The 22187-nt window shown below is 32.4% G+C and overlaps 1 protein-coding gene across 12 annotated transcripts in view; it reads left to right on the forward strand.

Annotated features, from left to right (window-relative positions):
- Positions 1-22187, forward strand: part of LOC115210389 (bone morphogenetic protein 1) — a 2987986-nt gene that overhangs the window by 2585285 nt on the left and 380514 nt on the right. The window lies entirely within an intron of this gene.

Raw genomic sequence — 22187 nt, forward strand, 5'->3', positions numbered from 1 at the left:
ACCCCCCAAGGTACAAGTCTGGGCAAGGTTGTTTATGGAAGGCCAGCAGTTGCCCATGAATGCCAGCCTCCCCCTCCACACCACTGTTGTTATCCAAGGGAAAGGCAAAGGCTGATACAGCTTGGCACCTGTGATGTCACAACTCATTTTTACAGCTGAGTTAACTGGAGCAACGTGAAATAATGTGTCTTGCTCAAGAACACAACACACAGCCCGGTCTGGGAATCAAACTTACAACCTCATGATCGCAAGCTCGATGCTCTAACCACTGAGCCAAGCCTATGGTAGAGACTACAATTTTGACAAGTCAATGAAGGAGCCTCTATAATGTCACTGTCTGGTAGAAATATCAGCCAAATCTTTTTTTTTTAAATATCTGCCATCTAAGATGATGGGATAATTATGGCTGAAACATTTGATCAGGGCTAACCTGGAGGTAAGCTACAACATTAACAACTAGAATAATGAAGTCAAATCTGTATGAGGAAATACCAAAGATGCATCATGTTTCACTGGTAACTTGCTTTTGTTTTGTTTTGTTGTCTCCTGATTCAAAGAAGGACTGTCTTGAGTACATTTTAATGATTATTGAGTTTTGGTATATACTCTAATATATAGTTGTCAGTCTGAGAGACATTTACTTTCATCATGAGTTTGAAGCAACAGAGCATCAGCACATTGTAAGATGATGTTACTGAGTAGCATAGCGTTGTGACTATGGAAATGCATATGCTTTCTAGTTAGACTCAAATATTGTTTCCAACTATAAATCATTAACATTGTTATCAATTTATCATATTTGAAAGGAAAACACATAAACACAAAAAGCAGAAGATAAACAAACCTACACATCAAATAATCTTTTAACCCTTTTGTTACTGTATTTATTTTGAGATGCTCTGTGTTTCTTTCAATTACTTTAAATATAACAAAGAATTTAGTAAAATAACTTAGTTATCATTCAGCTAGTGTTAGGAACATAAATTTTGACTAAGGTTTGGTGGAAGATTTTAATTCAAAACTTATGAAAACAAAACATTTGTACTCAGAGCCAGAGCCAGTTTCAGCTGGGTTGGTAACAAAAGGGTTTAAACAACATTGTTTTTGTGACTGTTGATCCTCTCTTATCATAAATGCATCTTGTCTTGTCTGTGAATGTGTGCCAAATACAAATCCGTATCAGAACCAGCTGAACATCAACCATATTATCTTTAGCATGTTACACCAACCCTCTGTTTTAGAGACTCATGTAACGGTTTAGGTATTCTCCTCTGAAATAATTGTACAAGGTGTAGTGGCAAAATTCATTTTCCTGAAGGAAAGGTGTTGGATCAGTGATTACATGGCCATGAGTTCTATCCTGAACATTGTTTACTCATTCTGAGCACCCCGCTGAGGCCGACTTTGCCTTTCATCCTTAAGTACCAGTGAAACACTGGTAAATCAAGTACCAGTGAAATGCTGGGGTTGATGTAATCAACTGGCCCCCTTCACCCCAATTTTAGGTCTTGTGCTTATAGTAGAAAGGATTAATCTGAGCACTACACACAGCCCTGATAGTTCCATTTGAACTGATTTAAAAGATGTTACTTTCCCACTTTTCAGTTGTTTGGTTTGTCAAGGGAAGAGCATCTAACTGCAAAAACACTTGCCTAAGCAAAAACCTATACTATTCATAGAAATACATCAAATTAATGTAAAACAGAAAAAGAAAATATGTCCGTCTAAATATATGTGTGTGTACATATGATTGTGTATATTTTATACCTGTATGTCCCAGTAGTGTCAAGTTTATTTAATTATTTCTATTTTAATTTAAAGTGATATATAAAAACTATACCGTGTAATCTTATTTGTAAAAGCTTTACAGTTTTCAAAGATACAGATAAAAAGATAATACCGAGAATAATTGAACCTTCAAGAATTTAGAAAGAAAATTGCTTCAGTAGGTAACTTGAATGCAATTTAATTATGAAGGTGAATAAATAAACTGGTTAAAACTTGTTTCTAAAATAATAAAATGGAATGTATTATAAACAGAAAGTATCTGATGTTTCAAAGTTATTTTAGTTTTCTTCTTTTTTTTTTTAGTTTAGTTCGGAAGAAGAGATTGTACTCTTGACTTTCACAAGCCCTCTGAGACCAGTGGTATTAACTTTTTCTTAAACTGTTGCAAGTCAATGACTGCAGCAAAGACATGTGCAAGGAGGGAATAAGTGATTGCTGACTTTCTGGAAAGGAATGACTGTACTTAGTGGTGTGTGAGGGGGCTTGATTAGGGGCTGAATATAATAAGGGTGATGTAAAAACATATGAGTTGGGAATGACTAAGTGAAGGTGGTACAAGACCTGCTAGCTCTAAGTAGGCCATTGCAGTAGTGGCAGGAAAGGCCGGAGAAAAAAGACAGCATGTCTCTCTTTTGGAGTGTGTTTATGGATAGCTTCATACCTATAATTCAAGTGCCTTTCTTTAGATGTTATTCACTATGTCTGTGTACAGAGCAACATAATTCTCCAAACTGTGGGAGCAGTACTCCATTGTGACTCTCACCTGAACTTGGTAGAGTTGTTTTTATTTTCTTTTACAAGACAGTAAATCAGTCATGATTGTGAAAAGGCACTTCAGACATGACAATCCTGTCTTTTTGTATATCTAGATTGTCTAATGTGCCCTTTTTAAAGACAGTAGGGCATGATTTGAGGAAGCATTGCCTGCTACTTTTGGCAAGTTGAGTAACCATGTAGAGGTACTTTTATTGATTCAAAATAATTTGATTTAGTTTTTGTAGTTTAACCTCAAGCTAGTCTTGACTGAGCAGGCATATGATCAAAGACATTCTAACCATCACCTTCTCAGTTTATTTCAAATATAGTATATCTGAAAGTACATCATTAAATGCATCCTTCATATTTTAAGGTAGAGGGTTTAATATGAGAAAGGGAAAAAATTGCTAATCTTCTCCTTTCTAAGAGAAGGGTCAATAAAGCTGTTGTGATTGATATGCATAAAATATTATAGTGTGTCAATTAAATAAACTTGAAGGGCTGGAAATCAATAAAGCATAACAGTTTTACATAAAATATCATTATAACTTTCTTGAGTAGTTAAATTTAATTATAGACAAAAATTTTATATGGGAATGTCATCTGTAAGAGAAGTTTATCCACAGAACATGATTTAAATGTATATGATGCATAAGAATTTGAGGTATATCACATCTGAGCCATTGTAGTGTAAATGCATTTACTCTAATTATATCAGTTTTTGTCTAATTTCCTCTTGTGGCTGGTAATAGTGTGTATTTGTATCGTGAGTCCTCTCTAGAGTTTTCAAATACGTCTCACTTATATTGACTATACTTCAAAATGATACAATAATATAATGCAAAGCATAATATTTCTGTATCCATATGACAGTTGATATTATGGCTTCTCATTATTAAAGAAATAAATGCAATGATATAGAAAAACTTTGTGTTGGTAATAATGTTACTTTTCAAAAATATACTGGCTCTTGAATGATTACTCCATTTGTAACAATTTCCTAGCTTCTGTGTCTTATTCATAGTTTTTGATGTTTCAGTATAATTGATTTTCTTTCACAAATTATACTACATTAAATACAAATGTGTATTTAGCAGTTGTAAACTTATCTAGACCAAGGAAACAGCTTATAATTATTTACAGCAATTCTGTATTAATTGTAGGATATAGACAAGTCATGCATTGGGAAAATATCAATTATAAGTGAGGTAGAAGAAAGAGGTGGGTTTTTGATGGAAATAGTTATTTATCTGTGTATATCTACATGTATATAAATTTGTGATTGCTATCATATTGTTAAATATTGATAATTTTGAATGCAGTTTTGTAAATGATTTAAATATGATCTTTAATTGTCAATGGTCAATGTAATTTTTCACTATCCAAAATAATAATGTCCTCTGTTTAGTACTAGAACAATTTGGTTTCCGTTCATTGCCTGTTATCATTCTTTCTATCAACAATCTGCACACTAGATCATATGCAGACATATTTATACAAACACACAAATTTCATTTAATGTATTCTTTCTAGCTGAAAGAATGTCTTACCATAGTGGAAAGGTAGAAATGAAATGTTTATCAAGTTATATACGTTCACCTTATAATTGTAAATAGACAGCATCTAATAACTTTCTATTGTCTATTTTAACACATTTTGTATAGAGCAGTAATCGAGCAATCATGTTTGTCCTTCATTTAAATTAATTTGATTGTTCAGTTTTGAAAAGTTCTGATTACTTGCTAGTCATTGAGTGAAGTAAAAATGTTAACAACATTTTCAAACCAAATTTAGGTTATTTCAATTCATTCTACAGCTATTTCTGTACTTCATTTATATATTTCTGCCTATATAATGCTTTTTACCTAGTAAGCAGACTTATCAATGCAAATTCAAATTCATCATCATATGTTGATTATAGAGTTTTATATAATTACAACTGAAGCCAAGAAATTGGTTTAGTTCCATTTTATGTGTTTCAGATAATGATATTTCTTTTCGAAATTGTTACATTTTTTCTGCACTCAGTATTAAACAATCAAGTCATTTGCAATTATATTTAGATTGGCACTTCCCAACCATTTTTCCAGTTCTATTCCTAATTAGAATCAGGTTCAAATTACCCTAACTTAAAATTGTGTATTATACAAAACACAATTGAGAAATACCGTACAATTTAGCACTTACAGTACAGTACTGTTACAGATTAGTCATAATGGTATGGATGAACTTGTTCAATGTTGACACCAGATTTTGAGTGTATGATTTACTCTTTGACAGAACAAGCCTCGTGTCTGAACTTCAAAAAGAAAAACCAGTCTCTAGTGTTGGATTTAATTTGTTACATTGTCAAGAACCCAAAATCACATACAAATCATGAGAAATGGAAGAACCATTCCTCTTTGCTGAAACCAGAATGATGCAATACTCTTATGCTGTGAATTGTAGAATCATTTCTCACCTTAAAAATTTTTCATTTGGCTGAGTCAGTATAAAAAATGACATTTTCAGCAAGAAATAGTTGCTTTATTCACATGTATTTCTGCAGAAACTTACTTCCAGAAAAGTATTATCATTGATGTCTTAATGGTGAGTTCACCAATTTCAGTTGCCAGGCACTGAATGTCACTCTTTTTTTAATTATTCTAGCTTAGCAAACACAGCCATGTTTTTGACAATGAGTTACCTGCCATGGTTCCATTTCTTGAGAGAAAGTATTCATTTCATCTTAGACATCAATGATGGAAGACATTTTTCTTTGTTGAGAGCAATTCAATACATTATGACTTGAAACACATTCAATAAACTAGTTATATGGTGAACTTGTCGTTAAGAAAACTAGTGCTTTTGCAGCCAGAAAAAATTCATTATTTCTGATCACAGTTGAAAATGTTAATCAAAATCATGCTGTAAGACAGATATCTCACTACTGTATGTGAAAATAGTTCCAAATATTCAGAGAAAAGTTCATTACATGGCAAACAAGCAAGTGTTAAATGCTCAACATCATCATCATCATCATTGTTTAACATCCATTGTTTATGCTAGCATGGGTTAGATGGTTCAACTGGGGTCTGGGAAGCCAGGAGGCTGCACCAGGTTCCCTTCTGATCTGGCAGTGTTTCTACAGCTGGTTCCCCTACCTAACGCCAACCACTCCAAGAGTGTAGTGGGTGCTTTTTATGTGCCACTGGCATAGGGGCCAGAGGAGGCTGGCAATGACCACGATTGGTTGGTGCTTTTTATGTTCCACCAGCACGGGAGCCAGTCTAGGCAGTGCTGGCATCAGCCATTCATATAACACAGGTCATCATGTCTTAGAATGAGTCAGAGAGAGTTTTGACAGTAATAACTTGGTGACAAACAGTACAGTGCATGCTAGTCAGTAACAGTAAGATTTCTCTCTTACCAATGCAACAAAACTAGCTTTTACATATTGCTCCTAGTTTTTACCATTGTACGTCATGCTTTGTAAATCCAACAACTACTATATTAATAATGTTTTGTGAATATACTCATTGTTCAGTTGATTGTCAACAATATAGCAAGCAAAGCTGATGCAAATATCAGTAGATTCATCCAGCTGGACATAAAATTGTGTATCAATGCTTTGATTTTGTCATCACCTCATATCTCACCATCTTCCATTCTGCCACCCATATTATCTATCTTATATCGAATAGTGTTGTTGTAGACAGAAACTCTTGATTGCTCTTTTGTTTCACTTTCACCACATATATTTCATATAAAAATATCAGCATCAGTCATGTGGATCCATGTAATCACTTTGAGATCTGTAACTTCATAAGAATTATGTACTGTGTCACATCAAAGTGTGCCATAGAATCCAGCTACTGAGCTTTGAGACTATGTTCCAGACCTCAGATCTTTCCAAAGTCATACCTCAGATCCTTCCAAAGTTGTACCTTTTATTTGCATGGTGAATATTACATAGATGGCCATGTATTTTACCTGACTCACTTGACACTGGCTGCACAGCATAGAACCTTCCTCATTGATGAATTCTGTGAAGCTATTACTGCATGTATGTTTCCCTTATATTTTTGGCCACTCTAAGAACTTCCTGTTCTTAGAGACTGTCTTATTCTTGGAACTAAAGTATTTGATGATATTATCTTGGCTACTCATCTAAAAAGAATAATCACACAAACAAAATTATCTACATGTAAACTACAAACTAAACAACATTAGGGAACCTTATTTATCTATTCAAAAAGTTTAAATTAGCTTTTAACTCATTGTTTTCTCCAGTATAGTACTGGACATTATTAGAATTACAATGGAAACCAACTTTTGTTACCTCCAAATTCTATTAACCTAAGTAATGTACAGACTTACTTTAACATGCGTCGTACCATATTATGCAGAATACCACTGCCAAAACAATAGTTTTCTTGTGAGATTGGTTACCAAATGTGAAAAGTATAAGACTGGCTGACATTGCAACTTACTGAGCAAGAGTTAATGCTGACACTATGATAAATATTTGTACTCAACTGCCATATGAAACCATAGGTAAGGTAAAACTAAAGTTGACTGAACCACTCCTGAAAAGTGTCTCTGTCTAGTATTTACAAATAATAGTTATGGAAATTTGAAGATTAATACTTGTCGTTATATTAAAAAATTTAATATTTATAAAGTAATCAATAATAATGAAACTAGAAGGAGGCATATATTGGATGTTGTGAAACTGGAAATAATCCAGCCATACCAGGAACACTTCAGATATGTAAAGATCACCATCATCGTCGTCATTGTCATCATCATCATCATCATCATGATGTAGCATCCATTTTCCATGCTGGTATTGGTAAGATAGTTTGAGTGGAACTTATAAGCTGAAGAGCTGCACCAGGCCTCAGTCTGATTTGTGTTGGTTTCTAATGCTGGATGCCGTTTCCTAGTGCCATAAAGTGTATTGAGTGTCTTTTATGTGTCACCTGCATGGGGTGGGGCCTTTTATGTGTCACCCCAACACAGCTGCACATTTGTGTCTCTAGCATGAGTGCATTTTGCATGTCACCAGCACAGGTACCTCTCATATATCACTGGCACTGGCCATGACTACAATTTCACTTAAAGATAATATTCATTTTTTATGAAGTTAAATTTGAATTAAGATATTAGGTCATAGTCTATTATAATTAAATTAGAAATAGGTTAAGCAAATCAATCAATACAATTTATATTGTGTAAATGTATAATTTCTCTCTTTTTATTGAAGATAAATAGTAATTTTTACTTCTTAATAATGTGAGTGTCCTTCATGATATGCATGTGGTGTGTATTTCTCATTATCTAACATTAAAAACAATACAGATAGCTTATTTTTAAAACAGTACCAAAATACGATGAATACTCTTTAATTTTCAAAAGGAATACAATAAACATGGCTGTCTTTCTTAATTTATCTCTCTTATGAAACAAAAGGGACATTTACATGTTTGTATATGCTTCCACATAATTAACAATGCTGCATTTTTTTCTTTCTTTGATTGAATAGTGAATTTGGAGCTAAAATTTGAAAAATAATAAAAATTTATTTCAGTTTAACAATATTTATTTATATAAAATTTATGTTTTTAGCAAAAATAAAAAAATAAAATGCTGACAGACCTTACTATTGATCAATGCTTCAAAAATGCTAATGTTACTGTGTCATTCTAGCCTTTGAAAACAAGAGAGCAAAGCATTAAAGTATTTTGTAGTTTTAGGGTTTTTTTTCTTAAAGCTTTTCAAAATATTCTCATCATATTCAGCTATTTTAATTTATAAATAAATTAAATTCTATATCTACATTGTATGGCACAGTAAATATGTTCGTTAAAATATTAACCACTTGACAACTAGTGTTGGTTTACTTACATCCTCATAACTTAGCAGTTCAACAAAAGAGACCAATAGAATAAGTACCAGGTTTTACAGAAAACAAAAAGGTACCGAGGTTGATTTGTTTGACTAAAATTCTTCAAGGCTTGGCTTTAGTCTAATGGACTACAACAAGTAAAAAAGGTAAAAAATGATAAGCATTCTCCCTCCCCCATCTATGTTTAATGAATCTCTCCTATGAATAATTGCTTTTCTATAGGCCTTCTGCAGTAGTTCAGAAGAAATATAGACTTCATTCAGCTTGTTAAAGAATCATCCAATTTAGACTAAATTAAGCAAAAGTCATCTAACCTGAGTTAAAGCGCTTGTCTTGAGTACAAATTCAATTTTATAAAGGATTTGTGTCAGCTTCATACTTTTATGTCTTACCGGCTTCTTACTTTCCTAGTGGTTCTTTGTATTTCAGCTACAGTAGGAAGCACAATAATGATAAATCTACAAAGTGGTGTGAATCTTGATTTTTTTTTTTTAACTTGGGACCTGTTCCCTTTTGTGAAGCATGATGGTTTACCTCATGTGAAAGGAAGCATAAGACCATGGTTTCTCCTCACTCTTTTACTGACACTATCATAACCAAATGCAGTTTTCACCATGGTTAAGTAATTATCCACGTTTGGAAACCACTGATTTACATGGATTTCAATAATCTATAGATTTAAGGTGGTGACCTAGTAAAATCGCTTGCATGCTGGGCAAAGTACTTACTGGTATTTTGTCCATCGTTACGTTTTGGGTTCAAATGTTGTCAGGGTCAACTTTGCCCTTCATCCTTTTAGGGTCAGTAAGATAAGTACCAGTTGAGCACTGGTATCAATTTAATTGACTTAGCCCCTCTTCTGATACCAATAATCTATAGCTTACTTCTGTAGGTCTTTTGCTTCAAATGTTACTCAAATATAATGTGATAACTACTGAACCAGTTTGTCATAAATTTGATTAATCCCTCAAGTACTTATATGCTGAAAGGTTCAGTTAACTCTTATGGAAATGCTCTAATGGAATATGTTATTTGGTGAAATTCTGCATCTACAAAAAAGAAAAAAAGTTACATATATTTTCTCCAAAAGTAAAATATATTATGCAATGATAAGTCATTCTTGTTTCAATGGGTAAATTATCATAATGTTCATATTTCAGCATTGATGTTGCAATGATAGTTCTGATTATTAAGCATTTCATCTAGATTAATTACATTAAAATTATTTAATCTCAGTTCTAGATTTCAACATTACTCAATAGATCTCAACATAAATGTTTGCTTGTTGTTTTGTTTTGTTTAATTTTTTTTATTTTTCTGAAGGGGTACCATACATTTTTATTTACTTCTGGCAACCTAATAATAAACTGATAAAAATAGTAATAATTTCTCCATAGGGAAAGAAATATGTTGATTTGTTCAACCTCAGTACATTGCATACTTTTTTAATATTCCTTTTATATATAAACAAAATAAATAGTAAAACACTAAATGTCTGATTTCCCTGATTCCCTATTCATACTAACCTCTATCAATGGGTGATTAACTCGATGGAACTGATGAGAGAATGGAACTGGAGTGGGGTTCCATGATATTTTTGTTTTTTAATAGAAAAGCAAGATAAGTGAAAAGCAAAAGCTACTTCAGGAAATCAATATCAAATTGCAAACTTATTCTACTAGCCTAACTTAGTGAGAACTTAATGTCATTCAGTAGAATACAATATATATGTTATGTAATATATGATAACATATATTATCATCTTCAGCATGATTTGAGTCAGAGCTATGATAGTAGTTACTACAAATGATACAGTCCAGCTCTACCCACTAAACCAACTTGCTTTTCCTTTAAGTAAAGAATAAAAGTAAAGAATACTTGCAAAATAAGTAACCGATCCATTGTATACCACTTTGGGCTTTTTTATTCCATGCAAGCTGCAGGTTGACAGTCTTGTAAGTGACATTTAGTTGATAGAAATTGTGGGGAACTCAGTGCTAGGTTAAACCAGGCAACAGATTTAATCTGTCACTAGATTTAACACCACCACTTATCCCTTGGGTGTCCTTTAGAGGTGTCCACTTTATTGCCAGCATTTTGATAGGGTAAGCTTCCAGTCTGAGGATAATATCCCCTCTTGTTTTACCAGTCATGGAGAACCTGCAAAGATAGCTATCACACTGCCCTACATCCTTTAAGTCATAAAAAAAATATAGATATATTCTACATGGTTCATCCATGAACTTGTGAAAAAACTGGGAAGAACAATTATCTTAATAGTTTAAGTTCCCTCTTCTCAAGAATGATTGCTCATTATAAGACTACTAAGAATCTTTACTATTGTTTTGTCGAATATCTAAAATTTATGAAAAATACATTGGAATGATGATGTCTATAAACCAAGACAATAATGATGATGACAGCATTTTCAGTTTATACCACACACACACGTCTGTGTGTGTATATACATACATGCATATATATATACAGTAAAGCAAGTAGCCACATCAAAGTGGCAGATGAATGCACCATTTATATACAATATATCGCTAGCAGGGGTGAGAAACTTGCACAGAAAACCAGCTGGCAGAGAATCCACCTGGGGTTAAACTAGTAGTAACATTCATTTGCCACTTTGATGTGGCTACTTGCTTTACTGTTTAGTGTGTGTTACTACGCTATCTCTCCTTGAGATTTTCTAACTAGCTATTTTATATATATAAATATATATATATATATATTATATATATATATATATATATATATATAATATATATATATATATTTCGTTTTTGGATTTGTTTTGCAAGATTCTTTATATGAGTTCGTGTGTTGAAGTATATTCTGTTGTGTCTGGGGAGAGTCATTCTCTTTTAGTACCTTATTATTTAACACACTCACTGGTAAAATTTTAGGAAAATAAAAAGACGAAATAAGTGGAAATTTTACCGGTGAGTGTGTTAAATAATAAGGTACTAAAAGAGAATGACTCTCCCCAGACACAAGAGTATATATGTATATATATATATGCTTTGAATGTAGCAAGCAGAGCCATGCAGGGGTTCAGTGCAATATTGGTCCTCTGCTGCAACATTTACCTGACAGTAAATTAGCTAAGTAAGACTGTCTAGATAGTGATTAACTGTTTGGTGTTGAGATTGAATCTTTCAAAATGAGTATTAATGAACAACTGACTAATAATTTCCTAAGTAATGACAGTATAATTAATTTGTGCACTAATTTATTCATCATCCAGTGTTCTGTGTTCAAACTATTCCTGTTTTCATTCTGCTTTCTTTGCTACTCTACTTCACTCCATAAATTTCTTTAAGAAATCAACAATTTTGTTCTTAAGTAGACATGAAAAATCTGAATCGTAACGGAAAATGGTGTATTTTAGTATTCATGCTTTTCTCCCCAAAGCATTAGAAGAGTAAATAAATAGTTAATACCAATTCTCTTTCCTTAAAAGTAAAATAAAATAAAATAAAATAAATCGATTATTATTTGTTTTTTGAAAAGTGTTCACTTTATTGAGCTTAATTTATTTTTAAGAACATTTTCTCATCTGTCAAGTGTCTGCAAGAGAAATGATAAGATTTTGCAGCATCAACCTTTGCATCACATTTATTTGCCGAGTCATTTGTGTGACTACTTACCAATGTACTAAAAGGATAGAAGCTGAGAAGTCTGAATGTCTTCACGAAGTTCTCCTTGCTATAACTCAACTTCGAAATTAATCTCATAAGAACCTGCTGGAATAGCAGCAGCAGCAGCAGCCACAAAACATCTGATAACACAAAGAGAGAAGAGAATTCTGCAAACACTAAGAATGGAATTAAGTAATGGAAATTTGGATATTCATTTGACGATTGATTGCTAATTATACATCAAGACTTAATCTAGATTTAATTGGAAATGCTTGAGGAACAATGGCTCAACCAGCTTGATGATTTAAGAGATATTTGACAAACTTTTCTTATCGGAAATAAATTCTGTTTGGTTATTATTTTTGTGGCTCTGTTGGCAAGAAAATTCATAAGTTCTTGCAATAAATCTCTTTTGTAATGTCTAGTTATGTGTTTTGACCCACATATATTTATTAGATATATCTCACTACGAAATAGTGAAGATAGCTGCTGATGTAAATTTCTGTACTAAAATGCTTTGCTGTTCTCAACTCTGTGTCTGTTTGCCTTTTATACTTCTGGGTTTAATAGAATATGCAAATAATCTATTGTGTATGATTCAATTATTCAAAAATTGTTTTTTATTTTGTAAGAGAACAATATGCTTTTAAAATTTTTATCATTGTCCTGCTATTATATAACCCAAGTTCTTTGTATCATTTTGGTAGTTAGATATTCATAGTCCCAACTTCTAAGTAGCATACAGTGAGTTCCCATTTTGTAATAATTGTCAAGATTCACTCTCCATATAACATTAATGATTAACTTCTCCTGTTGAGTCTTAATTTCATGCATTAACTCTCTCTATAAGACTTTCAGTTATATCACAAAAGTACATTCTAATTTTCATTCATTTTCACACCCCATGCATTTTGCTTTCAGTTCAGTTACATTTGATAGCTCTCGAGTTTCATCAACACTTTGATTTTCATACTTCTAATCTTTATTCTACGATGTGAGCAGTCCTCATTATCATCATCATTAGAATCATCACCATGAAGACATTCAGACTTCATAGGGTTTGAAAAATCTACGGATCTTACTCTGTGTATTCTACCTTCTGCATTCATATCTGGTCTTCTTGCTTCCATACTATTCTTTTATTCTTTTTTTTCTTTTACTTATTTCAGTCATTTGACTGCAGTCATACTGGAGCACCCCCGTTTAGTCAAACAAATCTACCCCAGGACATATTCTTTGTAAGCCTAGTACTTATTCTATCGGTCTCTTTTGCCGAACCCCTAAGTTACAGGCATGTAAACACACCAGATTAGTAAGTGATGTTGGGGTTGTGGGGACAAACATACACACACAAACATATATACATGTATATATATATATATGTATATATATATACACAATGGGCTTCTTTCAGTTTCTGTCTTCCAAATCCATTCACAAGGCTTTCTTTGGTCAGCCCGAGGCTGTAGTAGAAGACACTTGCCCAAGGTACCATGTAGTGGAACTGAACCCGGAACCATGTGGTTGGTAAGCAAGCTACTTACCACACACCAATGTGGTTAGTTTTTATGGGGAAGTCTCATGAGATCCTGTACTTCTCATTCTCTGTCACAGCCTGCCACTTACCTGTTATTTCAAAGCCGTAACTTGGTTAGCATCCCAATGTAAGTCTTTAGGCATCTTTTGCTGCTGACTGTAGTCTTTCTTCACTCCATGCAGCATAATCTTTTAACCCCAATATTGTGGTACCAGTGTCTTCTGCATTTAGTAATCCTCTGCCTCCTTCCTTTCTTGGTAGGAAGGGTATATCAATATTACTCTCAGGGTGGTGTGCATTGTGAGTGGCTTCCTAGCTCTTCCATCCAAGTTTTGTAGCTTGACCTTTGTCCATTTTTGAAAGGGGGCAGAATATCATAATAATGACATAGCCTACGTATTTATTGTTCTAATGATTTTCTGCCCATTTAATTTTGTTTTGAGTGCCTTCTTAATTCTCATCTTGTGATCTTTAGAGATTTTCTCACTCATTTCTCCTTCCTTTATCCTATCATCTTGCAGTATCCCCAGGTACTTGTATCCCTCATTATTTCACAGTGATATAATGATATTGTGGTAATTTTATAACATCAGATTTAATCTTCCAACTTCTCTTCATAATTAGCACTGCACACTTATTTACACCAAAGTGCATTCCAATATCCATGGTGAATGCTTACTGTTCAGATCAGAGAGTCCATGTATTTTTTTTTCTCTTTTTTGTATATAGCTTGAGGTCACCTATTTAAAGCAGATGATTTATTTTCACTTTGGTTTTCGTAAGCTCATAGACAGACTTAGATTTTCTCAGTATATTTGTCAGAGGGATTAATACAATAACAAAGAGTAATGGAGAGAGTGAGTTTCCCTGGAAAATTCCTCTACACATTTTCATGTCTCCCAGCTATTCATTTGCACATGTCATTTCTACTTCCCACGCTCTCATTGCTTTTCCAAAAAGCTGTTTATCTTCATCCTCAGGCACTCCAGTGTAGACCATTGTTGCAAGCTTTCTTATAATCTATCCAGTCAACAGCTAAATTATTCTTTCTTACTTGTGCCTCATTTAATATCCAACTATCAATGAACAGCAGATCAGCAGTTCCTCTTGAGTTCTTTCTGCATCCTTCCTACTCATCTGGCAATAAGTTCTCATTTTCCAGGAAGTTGTGTAACCCATCTGCTATGAGGCCATTTGATAAGTTCCAGAGTAATGGTAAATATGTCATAGGTCTACTATTGCTAACTTTCCTGAGTGCCTTCCTATTGGCTATGGTAAAGAAATTCATTGTATACATTGATAGGCCATTAAAATAAATTCGCCAGAGTTTTCATTTACAAAATCAAATACAGTTATGTCTACAAAAAAATTATTTACGTAAAAGTTAATTTTTCCTACAGTCACAATGTTCTTCTCAATACTTGATACATACCAGTTAAAACAATCTTTTGCACTTCTTGCTAACATCGTAAACCTGGTGTCATTTCTCAAATCAGTTTCTCTTTGCTCTTGCCACCACTGGTATTGTAATTGCCTTGAGATGTCCCATTTTTTTCGATTTCAATGAGCATATCTTTATATTTTCTGAGCTCGTCAAATTCTTTTGCCGAAATATTATGATCACAAGGGGTATTCGTGTTAATTTATAAACAGACTTTATTATTTTGGTCTTTTATAAGAATATCCAGTTTATTAGCTTTTATAGCTCTGTTTCTATTTACTAGGAAGAACCAAAGAGTCAATACATTTTCTCTCTTGGTTACAGCCTCAGGATGATGCTTATATTCCTTGTCAACAGTTTTAATTTTATAATGCTGGCATAATAGCCAGCATAGATATTGGCCAACTCTCTCATATCTTAAGTTATACTCTACTGGTGCTAAAACTTTACATCCATATATTAAGTGGTTCACTGTTTCAATTTCATCATTGCAGAATCATCACTTTGAATCTACTCCATTTTTCATCACATTCCAAGTCAATAAGCTTTGATCTTGAGCAGCTAAGATGAAACCTTTACTCTCTGTCATTATCCCTGAGCATTGTACCCACTGATAGGTGTACTTCTGTCAACATCAGCTTGTTTGCTGTCGGCTAAATATTTGCGATGCAGAAGTTGCTGCTCCCACTTTCCAACCAATTATTCATGTGCTTTTCTTTTTAATATTATTATTATTTCACTGAATATAATGCTTTGTACCATTTCTTCTGAGCTTAGGTTCAGTGTTCAAATTCTGCCTAGGTCACTATTGCCTTCCGTCATTTCAGGGTCAATAAGATATATACAAGTCAAGTACCGGGGTCAATATAATTAACTAGCCCCCCTTCCCCCGTAATTTTAGCCTTTTTTCCTGCAGTAGAAAGAATTATTATCATCATCATCATCATCATCATTATTATTATTTTGGTTTGGCGCAGGTTCAGTCTTATTCCTGGTAGGAATTATGTGGATAGCGGGTTAGTACCCATAACCTTAGGTATCCACAAGTTCTCAGCAATCTTTCAAGTGCTTAGAACCCTCCTGATAATCCTTGCTGTCCCTAAGAGACAAACTTTCTGGAGGAGATCTACTGGACATTCTATTTCAATCTCCTTCAACCATTTGTCTATATCTTGGCTATTATTATTATTATTATTATTATTATTATTAATATTATTATTATTATTATTATTATTATTATTATTATTATTATATTATTATTATTATCGTTATTATTCAATGCATTTTTGTTGGTTTTAGTCTTATGAAAGAGCAGCTAGAACCAAGTTAAACTTGTTGATGGTAAATTACTGGTATTTATTTTTTTTATCAGCCTAAGAGTGATTAAAAACAATGTTGATATGTATATTATATAAAGTGAAAATCTAATTCTTTATCCTATTTTGATAGTCCTTATGTTCAAAATATTGAACATGGTGAAATACATATAAATTGCATTAGAATTGAGGAAGGGATGCATTCTACCTTTTATCGGTTTTACATTCAAATTCTATCCAGATTGATTTTCATTCCATCAGGATCAATATAGTAAACACCTTTTCTATATACTGAAGTTGAATGTATCAATTATACTCCTTTTTCTTTCCAGAAAAAAAAAAAAAAAGAGAGAGAAAAAAGTAGCCTTCACTGCAATATATTTATGTTTATCAAATAAAATTAAAAAAAGAATTGCAATATCAGGTTTCAGTATAACCAGAACCACAATGAGCTGGCTCAACTAAAAGTTTATGAAAAAAAAAATACATAAAACATAACTAGTTTATATTTATTTTATCAATATTAGAAAACATTCCAAGTTACCAATATCAATAGTTCCTACAATCTAAATACTAGGTTGTACTGAATATTTGTAATGTTTTTGTTTCATTTTTTGATCAAGTTGAGGCTAAGAGCTTTCAGTACAACCTGGGTTTTTTTTTTTATCTACCTACTTATATATCATTAAGATATGTGTGTGTCTGTGCTTGCATGGATATGTGAATTCTTAAATATTTTATCGGCTTTATTGAAAACTTATAATAAGAAATCGATTTATGTCTCATTTCTATGTAACCTGGTCAACAAACTACTGGAATTTTGGATGGTAAGGATATGATTTAATGTTCAGCTGTTTTCAAGAGCATTTAGTTTATCTTTCAAGGAAAGTGGGGAATTATGTAAAAGTTCTCAAAATATATTAAAAGCAGTTCAGTTCACAGACAGTACTCTGGCAGAAATATTAGATTCCTTCTTGAAAATGTTCCAACAGAAATGAACTTGAAATTTGAAAATGTGTACATGCTTGTGTAAAAAGCATGCAGTTTTGTATCCTTGTGTAAATCTATGTATTTATTGCATATCTCTGCTGATATGTGCTAACACAAGCACATACAAATACATTGTATATACGCACATGTTCATACAAACATGACTATACTGCTAAATTTTGCATTTCTCCTTTTCCCTTATTTCTCACACACATCTCTAAAATGTTTAGAAAAGAGCATTGATTAAAATCAAGGATTTAGCATCTACAAAGTCTACAAAGATTGTTCTCTTGTCAGATTTGAATCACAGATCACAGTTCTATGTAACCAGAGATACTGCCAACTGATGACATTTTGTATAAGTTAAGTGATAATAACGATGTGTGAAGAAAATATTTCCACCTTCTGTATTAGCAGAAGCCGCCAACAGCAATTTTATATCAGTTAAGAAATGGCAGGTGCAACTCAAGTTCCCTCTAATCATGGATTAACATTTCTAAATACTTTATTTTCTTAGAAGAAAACAAAAATAAATAAATAAAATGAAAAATATTCTAATGTATTTTATTTCATTTGACAATTTTTTTTCAATTACAACATTTCAAAGAGACTTTTATGCTTCTATCTGTCAAGCCGAAAATTAAAATAACTGTATATGATAAGAAAAAAGGGAAACATATTTTCCAAATGTATTCATGTAACCAGCATATTTTAACTCTGGGAATAATCATGTACATTTATCTAAATCTAAGCCCCCTCTTGGATGAGAAATCTGTTTACGAATAATTTGAATGTGATCGTCCCTAGCATCTAGGTTAAGAACAATGGTAATTGATTGTGACATGAAGAGAGACAGAATCGGTGCATTACTGTATGTTTCTTTGTGTGAGTTTCTTCCTTCCTTCCTTCCATCTGATTTTTTCTTTTTTTAAGATAACTCGACATGCATCATCTTTACTATTATCCATATGATACCCTTTTCCTATTAAGTTACTCTATCACACACTTATGCATACATCAGTTTAGAATTCAAATGTAAGAAATTTGTTGTTTTAGTCAATAATCCACTCATCGAATTTGTAAATATGGATATTATTTTCAAATAGGTTCAGTAGGTTTAGTTGAAAATTCTAAAATGTCTATCACACATATATGATTCCCTACTCATTAGAAAGGGAACAGTTGTGTATCTGTGGAAGAAAATCGAAGTGATTTGTTCACGACTACAACGTTTGATGCAGAGTGTAACCAATTAGCATAATAACTGTTTTAACATTAATTACCTCATTCATTGAGCTGCTAATTACACATTTGAGATATTTCTTTTACTATCTCTTTACACGTGTAAATTACTGGGCATTATTCCTTAATGGGGTAAGTAGCTGATTGATTGATGGAAGCTCTCTTTAATTTAAATCCTTAAAGTACTAGAAACTTACTCGAAATTTAGAGAGCTAAGAAATGTTATCAGGGATGTACTGTTAATGTGTCTTACTCCTTGTTTTGCTTTAAATCAAGTATTTAAAATGAACTCTTTTCATTTCTATGAAACCAAAACATAAATTGTTTTCTCTGAAATACTATCTCCATCAGTTATTGTCCAGATTGTTTGTTTGTATGTGTGTGTGTGTAGTATTTGTTATATCACCCAATGTTATTTGCAGCCTCGTTGCCTCTCAAACTCAATTTTGTATATCTAATTATCACTAAAAAAGAGTATGAACCCATATCTATGTGTCATGCAATGTCACAAAAATATAAAGAAATACATTTTTAAATAATTTCAGATCAATATATTTAGAATTCTTATCAGAAATATACTTATGGCTAAGAGTACGAGTATAGTTGGTAAACCTAAATCTATCTTTAATTTGCCTCCATATATTTTCTTAGGGCTGTTACTACTTTATTCCTGTATAAACAATCATTAAACAATTGTAATTCACACAAGTCAAGAAATATACAAAGAATTAGTCCACTTTAGCTTGTTGTATGGTCAAGTTGTCACAAGTTCTAAGTCCCTACCAGGCCGAAAAATACTGAATGTTCAAAGTCTGCTCCACTACCAGGGTGTTATGCTTACATTTTGCTCTGAAACATAAAACTTACCTTTACCGAATGTTATTTACCAAATGTTGTTGAAATTCTGTACCACTCTCCAACAGTGTTCAATTACCTTTTTTCCCCCCAAGACACCTTTTTTTCTTGTAACTATTCTGAGCTATATTTCATACATGATATGGTTATCTGAAGAATTTTCAAGCTTTGATTATATCTAAAGCTGAATTTCTTAATTAATAAACACTATTAGTGTTATGTTAAAAAAATACAATAGGTATTTAAATATATTTATTGCATGCCAATGTACTGGGTAATGGGAGTTAAAAATTCATCTGTTGTAATGCTCTTCAGTAAATTTTCTTTTATATGATAATAACATGAAAATTCTACATTGAGAGAAATTCTTTTATCTATTCTGATTGGTGATATATCAATCTACAAAAGCATAGTAAATAGGAAGCTTATCAAATGTTGCTATTCTCAGTGGGTGGCTAATTTTTTTTTACCCTTCTCTCTTTCTTTTTCTCACTCATTCAACCTCTTTACCTCTCTTTCTCTGCCTCACCCTTGCTCTTCATCTCTCTCTATCTCTGTTTATCTCTGCAATATATTTTACATTGAAAAGATAAATTTTGACCTTTATGTAATCACTAATTTGTTTTAGTTTTCTATTTGAATTTCTTTTCTGAAATTTCTTATTCATTGGAATATATTCATTTGTTTTATTATTCATTGGAATACATTATATTGTGATTATTGGTCTCTTAGGAAAGAAACACAAACGACAAAAAAAATAATACACGGAAAAAAAATTATATTAAATAATAATATTACAAAACTAAAAACAAATCTGCAAAATTGTAATTAACTAGTGGTATCACTATAGTCTGATAAGTTCTGATCTTCACAAGCAGGTAATGAATATTCAGTAGGTTTTCTTTCCAGTCAAAGATTTACATTCTTGAATTATCTGGTTCAGGCTCCTTTTCGACAGAGTTTTATGTTGGCATTTACAAATAAAACTGTTTTAGTTGTTTTGAGTGTAAGATTCTCTTAATATGTAGTAAAGCAGTAAAATCCAAGGAAACTAGTAATGTTCTCCATTGGTAAAAAGTAATGCAAATAATTCAAACAGTGGAATAATAAAATTTATACTATTGTTTTTTTTTTATTTGTTTCTTTTAATGTATTTCTTCACTATCACATTGTTGATGTTGTCTTTTAACTTCAAGTTAGTCGTGATCAAACAGACCTGTGATCAAAGAGGTTCTGGTTGAGACCTTCTTGTTTTTATTCAGAAATAGTGTGTCTAGGACACCGTTATGCAGCTTGTTCTCTATTTTTATGATGGTTAGTTTTTATGTGATTGGAGTGAAATTTGGATACTGATTGTATTTAGGTCGAGTAACCATATTGAGACTTCCTCGTTGTCTTGTAATTTCCCTGTTGGTTCAGTCTTACTGATTAGTGCAAGGTTCCAACATTGGTTCATTATATTTTATAGTTAAGCAAGCCTTGATTTTTATTACATAATTTCATTTCACACACACACATATATATATACAAATTTTGTGTATGTTGCATTCCATTACTTAGTATGGTAAATAAAAGACATAATGTATACTGAACTGGGGGCAAACAGAAGGTCCATAATTCTTCATCAGTAATCGACCAATTGGTAATATTCAGTTTCGCAAGGGTAGCTATAGGTGCAGGAGTTGCTGTGTGTTAAGTAGCTTGCTTATCAATCACATTGTTCTGGGTTCAGTCCCACTGCATGGCACCTTGGACAATTGTCTTCTACTATAGCCTTGGGCCAACCAAAGCCTTGTGAGTGGATTTGTTAGACGGAAACTGAAAGTAGCCTGTCGTATATATGTTTGTGTGTGTGTGTATGTATTTGTGTGCTTCTATTTGTCCACCCCCACCATCGCTTGACAACCGATGTTGGTATGTTTTTGTCGCCATAACTTAGCAGTTTGGCAAAGAATAATACATATATGTGTATGTGTGTATATATATATATATATATAGACCGACAGACATATATATATACATGCTTATATATATAGACCGACAGACATATATATATACACATATATATATATATACATATATATATATACACATATATATATATATATATATATATACACACACATATATATATATATACATATATACATATATATATATCCCTTCACTGAAGTATTTAATACCAGCTTACTATGAACATCTCTTGTTCATGTAGCTGAATCTTTTGTGGAATTAGAAAAAATATTCCAGACATGGGAGCTAAATCTAGAATTGGGAGGCCTAGAGGCAAACTTAACAAAGATTAAGGTGTTAGTAAGTATGTGAAAAGACAGGGCCTTGGTATCATCAAGGAAACAACCTTGCTTGATATGAAGATAGGGAGTAAGTATAAACTCCATATGCTCTACAGTCATATTTAACTCTTCAGATTTCAGATCTCCTTGATTTTGATTCAAGAATTTTCCTCTGTGTGTGTTTGTGTGCCTGCATACATATATACATGTAGATGAACATAAATACACACTTTTCAATGTACTGATGAGCACAGACAAACTGTTTGCTAATAATTTTGGTTGGTATATGTAACCCTATTCAACTTAAAATGACAAACATATATTAGACTCTGCACAGTTCTGATAGAAAAAGCTATTGAGCACAATTATATTTTTGCAGTGCAAAATAAACAATATAAAAAAAAAATGCATGCATACATTATATATAT

This window comes from Octopus sinensis, linkage group LG4 (genome assembly GCF_006345805.1).
Source record: "Octopus sinensis linkage group LG4, ASM634580v1, whole genome shotgun sequence".
NCBI lineage: Eukaryota > Metazoa > Mollusca > Cephalopoda > Octopoda > Octopodidae > Octopus > Octopus sinensis.